This window comes from Carcharhinus amblyrhynchos, chromosome 2 (assembly GCF_965287045.1).
Source record: "Carcharhinus amblyrhynchos chromosome 2, sCarAmb.v2.hapA, whole genome shotgun sequence".
In the NCBI taxonomy this organism is placed as follows: domain Eukaryota; kingdom Metazoa; phylum Chordata; class Chondrichthyes; order Carcharhiniformes; family Carcharhinidae; genus Carcharhinus; species Carcharhinus amblyrhynchos.
Window position 1 is genome coordinate 96751437 of NC_137325.1, and position 14290 is coordinate 96765726.

The 14290-nt window shown below is 43.2% G+C and overlaps 1 protein-coding gene across 3 annotated transcripts in view; it reads right to left on the bottom strand.

The window, feature by feature from the left end:
- LOC145356680 (E3 ubiquitin-protein ligase HECW1-like) overlaps positions 1-14290 on the bottom strand; it is a 434978-nt gene that overhangs the window by 286005 nt on the left and 134683 nt on the right. The gene's annotated exons all lie outside the window — the stretch shown is intronic.

The window sequence follows — 14290 nt, forward strand, 5'->3', positions numbered from 1 at the left end:
TGAGATGAAATAAAGTTCTAAATGTTTATTATTGCTTCCATTATAATAAATAAGCTCCCACAAGAACATAACACATAGGAGCAGAAATAGACCATTCGGTCCATTAGGTCTCTACTGCCACTCAATGAGATCATGACCAATCTGATATAATCCTCAACTTCACTTTTCCACCTTCTCTCCATAACCCTTGATTTCCTTACTGATTAAAAATCTGTCTATCTCAGCCTTGAACACCCTTAATGATCCAGCCTCTACAACTCTCTGTAGTAAAGAATTCCACAGATTCTCAACTCTCTGAGAAAATAAGTTTCTTCTCATCTCTGTCTTATGTGGACAACACCTTAAGGCTCCGTGATTAAGTCCTCTGGACCTAGACTCTTCCACAAGTGGAAACAACATCTCAGCATCTATCTTGTCAAACCCCCTGAGAAACCTACGTTTCAATAAGGCCACCTTTCATTCTTCTAAACACCAATGAGTACAAGCCCAACATTCCTAACCTCTCCTCATAAGAGAATCTCTCCATATCCAGGATCAACCTAATGAACCTTCTCTGGACTGCCTCCAATGCAAGTATATCTTTCCTTAGATAAGGGGACCAAAACTGTTCACAGTATTCCAGATGTGGTCTAACTAGTGCCTTCTGTAGTTTTAGCAAGGCTTCTCTACTTTATTTCAAAGGAATGGTGTATTAAACGCCAACATTCCCAATTAACTGCTGAACTTGCATGCTTGCTTTTTATGCACAAGGACACCCAAATTTGAATGCTTTCTGCATTATTTCTCCATTTAAATAATCTTCAGCTCCTTTATTCTTCCAACCAAAGTGCATGATGTCTCATTTTCCTACATTATATTCCATCTGCCAAGTTTGTGCCCACTCATCTAACCTGTCTATATCCCTCTGTCGACTCTTCGGCCAGAATTCTTTGGCTTCCCATCCATGTGATTCCCACTGGCAATAGGTGGCACATTGTTTGCTAGTGGCAGGATTCTCCGTCCTTCCTCTGTCAACAGGAATTCCCAGTGATGTTACCACATGCCGGAGGGAAATCCATGGGCAGAGGTGCGCCGTCAGTGGGACTGGAGAATCCTGCTGGCTTGAACAGCTGGAGAATTCCACCTTTGTGTCAATTAAAAAAAAAGAGTCCCAGGAAATAATGCAATACATTTACAAATTCCACCCTCCCGGTGAGAAGACATGCTTGAAAGGTGTGTAAATAGAAGGATTAATACTGCAGTGTTGCATCCATAATTCTGATGCATGCAGCATCAAATCTACATTACTACAATGTATAGGAGTCTGCTCTGATAACAGTGAATCATAGAATCCCTACAACGCAGGAGGCCATTTGGCCCATCAAGCCTGCACCGACAACAATCCCACTCAGGCCCTATGCCGTAACCCCTATCAGTCCCCCTCACACTAAGGGGCAAATTACCATGGCCAATCCACCTCACCTGCATATCTTTGCACTGTGGGAGGAAACCAGAGCATCCGGAGGAAACCCCCACAGACACGGGCAAAATGTGCAGATGCCACACAGACAGTGACCCAAGAGGGGAATCGAACCCCGGCACTTTGAGGCAGCAGTGCTAACCACTGTGTCACCCTATAGTATGTTAGATTGGAGTAATATAGTATGTTAGATTGGAGTAAGTGTGTATAAATCACCTGCCTGCTTGGGAGTTGTGTTAAGACCAGTGCACAATACAAATGAGCAGATGATGCATCTGCTATGGTGGGCATGGGAATGCATCAGGGAAACTCTGGCAAAGGTCATGTGATGAAAGAATGAATTAGGATCTCCCTGTGGAAATAATCCCTCCATAAAGCAGAGAAAATAGGAAAAATATTTACCATTTGCACAGGTCTATTATTTAACTTGTCTATTGATTCAAATTCCTTTTCTGCTGCTGTAATAATTCAGCCAAAGGCCAGTTTCCAATCATCAAACATCCTTTATTAGCATCAAAGAGGAGGACTGTTCCTGTAGCTTGCAGCCAGATAGTTTACACCTTGGGAACTAGGACACTGGCCTGGGTTGAGCAGCAGGTTTAAAAACCCTGCTGACCACATCTCACTGACAAAACCTCTGCTCACTCAATTAGGAAGCTCGTACTCCACAAAGCCCATGGGGAGATCTATCGATGATCCCTTGTGGTCTACATGGCCATCATAACATCTGCTTTCTCTTCTCTTTTGGGGCAGCACGGTGGCAAAGTGGTTAGCTCTACTGCCTCACAGAGCCAGGGGCCCGGGTTTGATTACTGGCTTCGATCAATATCTCTGTGGAGTTTGCACGTTCTTCCCATGTCTGCGTAGATTTCCTCTGGGTGCTCTGGTTTCCTCCCACAGTCCAACATATGTAGATTAGATGGATTGGCTGTGCTAAATTGTCCCTTAGTGTCAGGGGGATTAGCTAGGGTAAATGCATGGTGTTATGGGGATAGGGCCTGAGTTGGATTGTGGTCAGTGCAGACTTGATGGGCTGAATGGCCTCCTTCTGCACCATACATGGACATTGAAACATAGAAGATAGGAACAGGAGGAGGCCATTTGGTTCTTCAAGCCTGCTCTGCCACTCATTACGATCATGACTGATCATCCAACTCAATAGCCTAATCCTGCTTTTTCCCCATAACCTTTGATTCCACTCGCCCCAAGTGATACATCCAGCCGCCTCTTGAATACATTCAATAGGATTCTATGATTCTGTGATTCCTTGGCATTTCCTTATTCTTTCTTTCTCTCCATCCCTTCTCCTAAGCACTGGAATAATTATGTATTTGATTATTGCAATTATACATTTAACCTGCACTCATGCTCCCATCAAACACTAATCCAGCACGTTTGAAAGAGTCAAAATAAATAACGTAAGTTTTGGGCATGTTGAGCTAATTCTAGGATTTCAGGTTTGTATTGCGCATCTTGTTAGCCAACAAGACAACAAAAATTCATAACTCACTTACCTAATGATGTACAGTGAACAAATTGGAGACTTCCAAGCTGCTCATATGCACATAAAAGCTTTCGTTAATGAAAGACTTCTCAATTTTAATGAGCAACATTGCAGCGCTGCAGGCCACATGCTGAGACTCTGTCTGAACCGAGCTCTGTGATGTTAGAGCAGCTGCAATGTGAATTTCGATTGTGTCAGCTGCTGCTATCAAAATGATTGTGGAAGAGTGCTGAAGAAACCAAAGGCAGCTAAGAGCCTATTTAACAATTAGGATGTGCTCACAGTGCTTGTGGACAGATCTGTGCCGATTACTAAGCGACACCAATAGGACCATCACATTTAAATAATTTAGTTATGTTCCGTGTGAGAAAGGAGCGCTAACTTAGCAGCGGTCTAGGATGGAAGAGGCAATGTGGAGAAAAGAGGGTGCCACAAATGTATTTTTCCAGAGTCTGGTTATTGGAGTTGAAGATGATGGGACTCTTACTGCCCTGAGAAGTTTGTCATGGCCTTTCACCTTACACAGCAGCAATCCTTGTGCTGGTGATGTCCTCACAATGGTGTTAGATAAAATATTCCAGAAGATTACAACGCAACATGGAGCTGAACTTGATGATGGTCCCATGTCATTTCTGTAGGCTGCTTCATCTTGAATGGTGTCACACTTCTTGAGTTTGTTAGAGGCAAATAGAGAGTATTCCATCACACTCCTGAGTTGTAGCTTGTGTATGGTGGGCTGCCTCTGGGGAGCTAGGAGGTGGGTTACTTGCTGCAGAAATCCCACCTTCCGATCTGCTTTTGGAGCCTTTTGGCTCATCCAGTTAAGTTCCTAAGCAATGGTAACATCCAAGATGTTGATGCTGAGGAATTAAGTGATGGTAATGCCATTAAATTAAAAATACTCAGAATAAAATGAGAAACTTTAATCACTTGCAGCTTCTTTTGGGCTCATATGTCAAAGAGCAAAGGTTAGATTTTCTCTTGTTGGAGATGATCATCACCTGGCACTTGTGAGGTGAGAATGTTAACCCAAGCCTGAATGTTGTTCAGGTCTTGCTGTATGTGTATACCAACAGCTTTGTTATATAAGGAGTTATGAATGGTACTGAATATTGTGCAATCATCAGTTAATTTCTGACTGTATGATGGAGGGAATGTCATTGATGTAGCAGCTGAAATCGGTTGGACCGAGGACACTACCCTGAGGAACTCCTGATGTGAAGTCCTGGGGTTAAGATGATTGATCTCCAACAATCACTATCATCTTCCTTCATACAAAATAGGACACTAAAGAGTGTAGAACTTCCCCCCAACTTCCGTTTACTTCAAAATTGCCACACTCAGCCAAATGCTGCATTGATTATCAAGGACAGTCACTCACTCTGAAATCCAGCTCCTTCGTCTATGTTTGGGCCAAAGACGTATGAGTCGATTGGCCCTGGTGGAACCAAAACCGACCATCGCTGAGCAGATTATTGCTGAGTAAGTGCTGCTGATAACTGTTGACCCCTTCCATCACTTTACTGACTATTGAGAATAGAGGGGTGGTAGTTGGCCAGATTGGATTTGTTCTGCTTCATGTGGCGAGGATATACCTGGGAATTTGCCACATTATTAGGGGAATACCAGTGATGTAATTGTACAGGAACATCTCGGCTAGCGATGCAGCTAGTTCTGCAGCATAAGTCCAGTCCAGTTTCTGGTCAATGGGAATCCCCTGGAAGTTAAGGCTGAGGGATTCAGTGGTGGTAATGCCAATGAATAATAAGGGGACATAGTTTGATTCTCTCTTTTTGAAGGCTGTACTTTGTGCAATATGATGGCTATTTGTTACATTTGAAATAAATTAAAATGTTTGCCCACTGTCTTAGTTGATTACTGCCGCTGGGATTTATCAGGACCCTCTATCCGGTGCATGAGGTCATTTCTTGCTATTACTTCAAATTAATTGGACTGGCTGAAGGGGAGGCAGAGATAGATCATTCACTTAGCATTTGTAGTCGAAGGCTGTTGCAAATGCTTCAATCTTGTCTTTGCACAATGTGTTGGGCTCCTCCATCATTGTCTGTGGAGTCTTCTCCTTCAGTTAGTTAACTGTTCTTCACTACTTATGACTGGATGTGGCAGGACTGCAGCACTGTAATGTGATCTATTTGTTCTGGGATATTTTATCTTTGTCTATCACATGCTGCTTCTGCTGTTTGACATGCAAGTAACCCAGTGTTGTAGCTTCCGGAACTTCTCAATGAACCAGGATTGATCTCCTGGCTTGATGACAATGGTAGAATGAAGGATATACCAGCCATGAGGTTACAGATTGTGATCAAGTACAATTTTGCCACAACTAGCCCATAAAGTCTTGTGGATGCTCAGTTTTGAGCCTGTTCTGTATCTATCCCATTTAGCACAGTAGTAGCATTACACAACAGGGAGTGTCCTCTGTGACGAAGGGACTTTATTTATGTTGAGGATGCCCAGGGCCACTCCCGCTGACTATATACCACTGTGCTACCATCTCTGGCTATGGCTTGTCAGCAGGACAGAGATTGTGGCGGAGGAGTCTAAGATATCGAGTGTAAGGTATGATTCTGTGACCATGACTACATCAGGCTATTGCTTTATTCGTTTGTGACACAGTTATAGTACAAGGCTAGTGAGGTGAACTTTGCAGGGTCAATTGAGTAGAATGTGCTTTTGTGATTTCCAGTGCATCCACTTCATCCAATTTTAATCTTATTCAATTATTCTGTAGTAGTTTAATACAACTGGCCACTCTATCAGCCAGTATAAAGACAGTTGTGGTCATGGAAAGAGCCTTCATTTCACATGTTAAGCAGCATGTGTATCCTTTCACAACTTTAACTATTCCCCAGGGAAAGAATGTGAACTGATGGAGACAACAGCTTGCTTTCCAAGGAAGTGTCAGTGGTTGGTGCCACTCTTCTTGGTTTTTGGCATGTGGAAAATTCTGAGGTGGATTTCCAAGTTATGTCTTCTTGTCGGAAGAGACAACGGAGCAGCTTTGCATCTTCACTTTTTGGGCAGTAATCTGGCAGATTGAATTGTCTGCACATTGTGAAATCAATGGATTAAAAATCAAGTGCATTCTGCAATAGTAGGGCAATGCATTCAGCAGGATTGCGACCCAGGCAGTGAAGATGGAAACCTATCCCAATGTTACATGGACTTGACGTATTGATCAGGAATTGACATTCCTGCGCAAACTGATTTAGAAAAAGCAATTTTGTGGAACCTGTGGAATAATTTCCTCCTTTATAAGCTTTCTAATGTTAAATAATGAGGGATTTCAAATTAAGATAGTTCTGCATCTCTCCAAATTTTCAAGGAAGTAAGTGTTCTTTGCCATGTAATCATTATAGGAAGAATTTTATGTTTGCCGGGTGGGTGCGTGCCCAACCTGGAAACAGGGTGAACAGTGTATGAGGACGTCGGACACATGGCCTGACATCATTGCACTCTCACGTGATATTTCAGATTGGGGACACAGATGCGAATCAGCAGCATGCCCGTCAACAATAATACTGCTTATTGAGGGGATTAAATCCCCACGTGACCAGCACAATATCGCGATTGTCAATTGATCTCAGGCGGGATAGGGAATTGTGGCAGCTTCTGCTTCTGCATGCTAATTGTGCACATTGTACTTGAAATTCTGCCCCAGATGTTCAGTTAAGTAAACACAAGAGGGGGAGTTTTGCTGTGCTGCTCACCATGGAAATCGTGGCAGGCAGGGGGGCAGAGTCTGCAAGTTCCCTTGACCTCGGGCAGGAGTTTTTGGTTTTGGAGTGAGTGTGGCAGGAAAATCCTGCCCAATGAACATATATATACACAATGAATTTATTGTCCTGAAAATGGTGGACAGAGTTTTACAGCCCATCTCACCAGTGGGGTATTGCTGTCCCACTGAAGTCAATTAACTTTTGAATGGCTCACAACATTTTTGGCCCCGCCCACACCATGAAAGAGTTGCAAAATTCTACCCATAATGAAACAAATTCACGGTAGCTTTCTGGATGTATAAGCAGCATGGTGGCACAGTAGTGAGCACTGCTGCCTCTCAATGCCAGGGACCCATGTTCGATTCTGACCTTGGGTCTGAGTCGAATTTTTTACATTCTCCCTGTGTCTGCGTGTTTTCCTCTGGGTGTTCTGGTTTCCTCTCAAAGATGTGCAGCTTAGATGGACTGGCCATGCTAAATCACCTCTTAGTGTCCCAAAATGTGTAGGTTTAGGGGAATTAGCAAGGTAACTGCATGGGGTTACAGAGATAGGGTGAGGGACGGGCCTGATAAGATGCTCTGTCGCAGAGTCAGTGTGGACTCGATGGGCTGAATGTTCTCCTTCTGCACTGTAGAGATCTATCCATTCTATGACCAGTGTCCACTTGATCAGCACAAATCTATCCACTAATTCATGCAAAACACTTCCTGGGTGGCAGGGACTGATATATTGGCTTCTACTGTTTTCCGTTTGTATGTTCAATAAAATGGCTTCTTACTGTAATGCTCCAGGGCAAAGTAAAAGCCAAACTCATCTATAACTCCCCTGACATTTCCACAGCATTTTAAAATTATAAATAAAAGTTTCCCAGTAATTAAAATTCCACAGCTCAGTATAATAGACGGCCTTAGCTGATGTTCAAAATTAATTATTCTTCTCAGTGGGCAATTTTCGTTGCCTCAGCCAAGTTGCCGGTGGGAGGACTTCATGAACCGAGGGGAGAAGACTTCCATGGAGAATTGTCTTTACTTTGCTAAGTTTCCTGCCTCCTGTCACATAATTAAGAACCATCAATTAATAAACAGATGGTCAGGTTTATCTGAATTTACAAATACCAGCTTAAGTTGCTTTGATTTGATTTATTATTGTCACATGTATTAGAATGCAGTGAAAAGTATTGTTTCTTGCACACTATACAGACAAAGCATACCTTACATAGAGAAGGAGGGAGTGTAGAATGTAGTGTTACAGTCATTGCAAGGGTCTGAACAAAGATCAATGTGGATTTGGGTGCTGGGATGTTGGATTTTTTAAAAAATTATTTTATGATCAAAAAGGTAAGTCTATCTATCCAACCTTTTGCCAGATAATCACAAATCTGCTTGAGTTTAAAAAAAATGTAGATGTTGACAATATAGAAAACTACTCAAATAATATTGCTTTGTAATTGAGAATCATGATTCAAACCTCAATCATTATATCATCAAACAATATTCTGCCCTATTGCTTGACCTTTAGCTCATAGTCCCAAACAGAATTGTCTCCTGCAAGTTCAAAACAGTTTTAACCAACAATGTAAAATTCCACAAGGAGAGATTTGTAAGGAAATTTTCTTGCTAACTCTCATATTTTGTCACATCGTCATAACTCTATCAACACAGAGGAGAGGCGATGGCCTAGTAATATTATAATCCAGCAACTCAGCTAATGTTCTGGGGACCGGGTTCAAATGTCATCACAGCAGATGGGGAAATTTGAATTCCATAAATATCTGGAATTAAGAATCTACCGGTGACCAATAACCATTGTCGATTGTTGGAAAAGCCAATCTGGTTCATTAATGTCCTTTAGGGAAGGAAATCTGCCATCTTTACCATGTGACTCCAGAGCCACAGCAATGTAGTTGACGCTCAACTGCCCTCCAAGGTCAACTAGGGATGGTCAATAAATGCTGGCTAGCCAGCGAAACCCACGTCCCACAGATGAATGAAAAATAACATACTTCCGAAATATCATTTATCTTCTAAATTATTTTGAAACATGACTTACATCGCCACTCATGTATCACAAAAGGCTTATGTCATTGAGTGTGGGATGGGAGTGTGGCTGCAATCTGAAATGACTTCAAATAGTCTTTCCAATATTTTGTAATACAGGCTGTTAGCTACAATTTGGCAGAGTATCATTCCATGCCTTATGCTAACTATTGCAAAGTTCTATTGGAAAGATACACCAGTTATCAGACTTCTACAGGCTGCAATATAGGGCATTTTTTTAGCATTCTCTCATGTAAAAATATCCAATATTGCAAAGTCTTCTATCTCTTCATTTCCATTCCTATGATTTCAACCAGCTGATCTGAACTTACACAAAACACATAAAGCAGAACACACAGTATTACAAGGAGTTCCAGGCAGCTGTGCAAAACAAATCCTCTTTTCTGGAAATGCATTCATGCCCCAAAACTAGTTTTTTTTCCTCCATAACTTGAGCCCTGGCCAAGTCTGGAATCCACTGTCGGTGCCCACATACCTCCTTATAAAGGCCAGTACCTCTTTAACAAAACCAATGCATGTCATCCACAGATTGAGTCCTCTTTCAATATGAGTGGGACATGCAGGCACTGGGAGACTCCTATCGCCAGGACTATCCTTAGTCATTATTTCCCTTTTATGGAACGAAAGTAGATTCTGCCCTTTACAAATTTATCAGGACTCCTCAGATACTGAAGCAGTCAGTGTCCAAATGCAGCAAGACCTGAACAATATCAAAGCTTGGGCTAATGAGTGGCAAATAACATTCACGCTGTACAAGTGCCAGACAATGACCATCTTCAACAAGAAAGAATCTGTTGCCCCTTGACATTCAGTGTCATTACCATCGCTGAATTCCCTATTATCTACATCCTGGGGTTTATCATTACCAGAAACTGAACTGGACTAGCCATATAGTTACTGTGGCCACACGAGCAGGTCAGAGGCTAGGAATCCTGATCTCCCCAAAGCCTGTCTGCCATCTACAAGGCACAAATCAGGGGTGTGATGAAATATTCTCCACTTGCCTGGATGAGTGCAACTTCAACGACACTCATGAAGTTCAACATCATCCAGGACAAAGCTGTCTGATTGATTGGCACCCCATCTACAAATATTTACTCTCCCCACCACTGACGAAAAGTAGCAGTCATGTGTACCATCTATAAGGTTCACTGCAGGAACTCACCAAGGCTCCTTAGGCAGCACCTTGCAAACCCGTGACCACTACCACCGAGAAAGACAAGGACAGCAGACACATGGGAACACCACCACCTGGAAGTTTGCCTCCAGGTCACTCACCATCCTGACTTGGAAATATATTGCTGTTCCTTCACTGTCACTTAGTCAAAATCCTAGAGCTCCCTCCCTCCCTGATAGCACCTTGGGTGTACCTACACTACATGGACCGCAACAGTTTGGGATGGCAGCTCACCACCATTTTCTCAAGGGCAATTAGGGATGGGCAATAAATGTTGGTCTAGCCAGTGACACCCATATCCCATAAATTAATAAATAAAAGTGAAAAATCTGGAAATGAGGAAGGCAATCTGTGTCTTCTCCCTTTTCCCATGGTGTCCACTAACCTGCTGCCAAAATTGTACTAAAACATGAACAGAAGTTCTGGAATCCAAAAACGAAAAGAACTGAATTTGTTCAGTGGCCTTGAGGCAATGCTTTCTGGGATCAGGTTTTGTTCAGGACTGTTTGTCAATTGTGCTTTTTTTTCTGGTTTGCTGTTCTGAATTTTATAGGTGGACATGTATGGTGTAGCATTGCACTCTGCTTACAGCACTGTTAACGACTGGTGGTAGCAAGAATGCTGTTGGTGGCAAAACCTCAGGAGTAATCAACAGCAGAGAAATAACAGCAAGCTGCAAAAACAAATACATGAGCTCTCATGCACAAAGTTTAGTTAATGAAGTCAAAAACAGTATCCAAAATTTAAACCTCCTTCAAACAAGTCCTATATATTAGACTTCTGGTTTGAATGTTTTGAAAGGGCCTCCAGTTCCCAATCTGGAGTTCAATGAGTGAGAGTTTGTGCTACAAAAATATTTGGGCAATTTGCCTGATGACCAAAAAGTTATAATTAGGCCAGCCCCTTTGTGGAATCGAAAGTTCAATATCAGACGTGACATTCCTGGTTCCATGAACTTTGTGCACTTGTAATGAGTGATTGATAGTCAGGTACAACATTGAAGATTTGGTTCTAGAGACTTTTTTCACGGTTAGGGAGGGAATTCTGCTTAAACAGGAATGACAGGAAGCTGGACCGCTATCGAAACATAGAATGATACAACATAGAAGGAGGCCATTCAGCCCATTATGCCTGCATTTTTTGCTTTGCTTGAGCTATGCAATGAATCCCAAAATCATGATCTAAAAATGTCAAGTCATAAAGTGAAATAGAACAGGCTGGAATTCTCCATGACAGAATGTGAAAGGAGGCTATGGATTCTGCAGTGGCTGATCGTAACAATTAATGTCCCATCCTGTGCACTTTGAACACCCAACTCGTGCTCAGCCTTGTTTGGCCGAGATGCTCCATCCACCTCAAATACTAGCCCTATAACAGCAGCTGGGCCAAAATTGGTGGTGGTGGTGGTGGGGGAGGGTGGTGTACAGCTGAAACTGTAAGTTTTGTGGGTGAAAAGCAGTCACTGTTATTCCAGATTTAGTGTACTGGCTGCCAGAAGAGCAGAAATATGAATCATCATGCAGGGATTCCCAAGCTGAGATCATGGGCTAGAATCTCAAAGGAATGTTTCGCACATCTTTGATAGTACGAGCTTTTCACAAAGCCGCCAAGGCTCCTGAGAGATGTTCAAAGTAACATTCAACGAATAATTCAAAGAAAAAAATGGATGAATGCTTGAAGAGAAATAATTGGCAGACTTATGGGGTAAGGGCAAGGTGGGGTGGTGGAGTGGGTTTGGTGGCATGGCAGTGGAGTGAGCTATTCATTGAATAGTTCAACCAAAGATACAATACAGGCATAATGGGCTGAATGGCCTCCATCTATGCTGCATCATTCCACATTTCTATAATGGTCCAGCTTCCCATCATTCCTGTTTAAACAGAAATCTGTCCCTAACCGTGAATAGCTTGGTGGGCTCAGTGGCAGAAGCTTCCAGTGTAAGCACCAGCATTATGGACCCATGCAAATTCAAGCCTTGCTGGCAACCCAGTAGCTAATCTGTTTTACATCCTTATATGTTATAAGATCCTGGGGGGACCTGGCTGGATGGATACCGGGAAGATATTTCACGGGGAAGAACAGAATTGGGGGACACAGGGAGAGATGTCCCTTTTAAGACTGGGTTGGGGAGGATTTGTAAAGGACAGTAGGACTAGGGGGCACAGCCTCAAGATAAAGGGGGGGCGGTTTAGAACGGAGTTGAGGAGGAACTTCTTCACTCAAAGGGTGGTGAATCTCTGGAATTCTCTGCTTGTTGAGGTGGTGGAGGCTGCCTCGCTAAATATTTTTAAGGCGCGGGTTGATGGGTTTTTGATAAGCGAGGGGATTAAGGGTTATGGGGAGAGGGCGGGAATGTGGAACTGAGCCACGCCAGATCAGCCATGATCTTATTGAATGGCGGGGCAGGCTCGAAGGGCTAGATGGCCTACTCCTGCTCCTATTTCTTATGTTCTTAGAGGATGGTTAGTGAGTGGAATTCTCTTCCCCGGCGAGTAGTGAACACTGGGTCATTGAATTCACTCAAGGCAGAGTTCAGACAGATTTTTGATTCTGTTTTGCTGGGTGTGAACCAGCAGTGATGCAGGGTCATCGAGACTCGAAACGTTGGCTCTATTCTCAGACCTGCTGAGATTTTCCAGCATTTTCTGTTTTTGTTTCAGATTCCAACATCTGCAGTATTTGGCTTTTATCTTAGCGCTTGTCCCATATTGTTTCTGGCCAGGTATACAATAAAAACAAAAATGAGCAGGGATGTAGCAAAGGATGCCCACCAGCTGTTGTCAACACCCCTTCACCCGAGTTATGCTGAACACGTGGTGAAGTAACACCAGAAAATCAAGACCAAGTGGACTTCCCTCAGGAGGAAGTGTCCTTGGCTCCAACAGATAGTTGCTGGCAATGGCAGAGTGAAACAAATGATAATAACCAGACTTGTGTAATACCTGCAATATTCCGGGATAAAGAGCAGTCACCGACATGCTTTTCACACTGGAAACAGGGACAATATGGAGGGAAATTTCCAACCAGAATGAAGGAAACAAGGTCTCATTTGGATGGGAACTGAGCCAGAGGCAGTTGTGTCCACAATTCTTGGCTGCCACTCAGCATGCCGGGTGGTTATGCACAGAGGACGGTGCTCCATCCTATTATGAAGCTCCAGGCCCATACCACCCCATCAGGCCACATTGCAGCCAAGGGCTGTCGAGTGGAGGGATGACCATATTCACAATATCAGTCTAGCAGACCAGCAGATGTGGCCTCTCTGATTTAAAACATTTGCAGCATCACTTTGATTCATTTCCCTACCTAGATTGGCAGTGCCTAGCTCTAATGGCGGGGCTGCTAAACTCTCAGTGGTAGGTTGCCTCCCATTGGTCCTCAAATCTTGGAATTTCATCATAACTGGACTTAACTGGCCACCAACTGAAGAATCAGGCTCCGGGTCCTGGCGCCAACACGTTTGGGTTCTCCATTAACATTTCCCCCCAACAGTGAGATTGGAAGCCACAAATGAAACTTCTGCCCAGAAAATCATAAGCATGACTTTTTATTTGCTTGCTTAAATAGAAGAAGAAATTACATTATATGGGCCCAAATCTTCTGGTTTCAGATCATCACAGGTCAGATAGACAACAGAAGAAATGTGCCAGGGCCCTGTGGAACTTAAGCATGGACTTAAGTGGAAATTGCCAAGGAAATTTGAGCTTCCAATGAGCAATTTCCTGTCTGTCTCTGACTCTGAGCTAAAGTTGGACATCTGGGAGGGACCTTACCTGGATGGTTACCTAGGAAACGTTAGACAGTTTGAAATCTGGTCTAACACCTGGGGAACTCTACAATTGATCCCCAGACATCCACTTTGATCACCCAATTACTCCCCTCTGGAACTGAATGACACCATGTAGACTTGCTGGCATTGGACTAGGGTAAACACAGTAAGAAGTCTCACAATACCAGGTTAGAGTCCAACCAGTTTATTTGATAGTAATCCCGCAAGCTTTCGGAAATGGTGTCCCTTTGTCAGGTGTGAACATTCCTTTTACTTTTTGCTTTTACTTACCCACACCACCCCCCCCCCCCCAACCCGCCAACTTCCTGGCTGACCCCACTAGACCAAAACTAGACTTAACTGGGTTAGGAGAATTTTGAAGCACAGCAGCAATGTGCGCAGCACTGTCACTTCTTGGTAGATTCAGGTCAATCACAGGACATCTCAAAGTGCTTGACAGCCAATGAAGTCCTTCTAACATCTACTATAACAGAAAGAAACCCTTGTGCAGGTGTAGCTGTTTCATGGTCAGATGTATTCCGAAAAGTAACTGGATAGATTCTGCCGTAATGTGACTAGGATA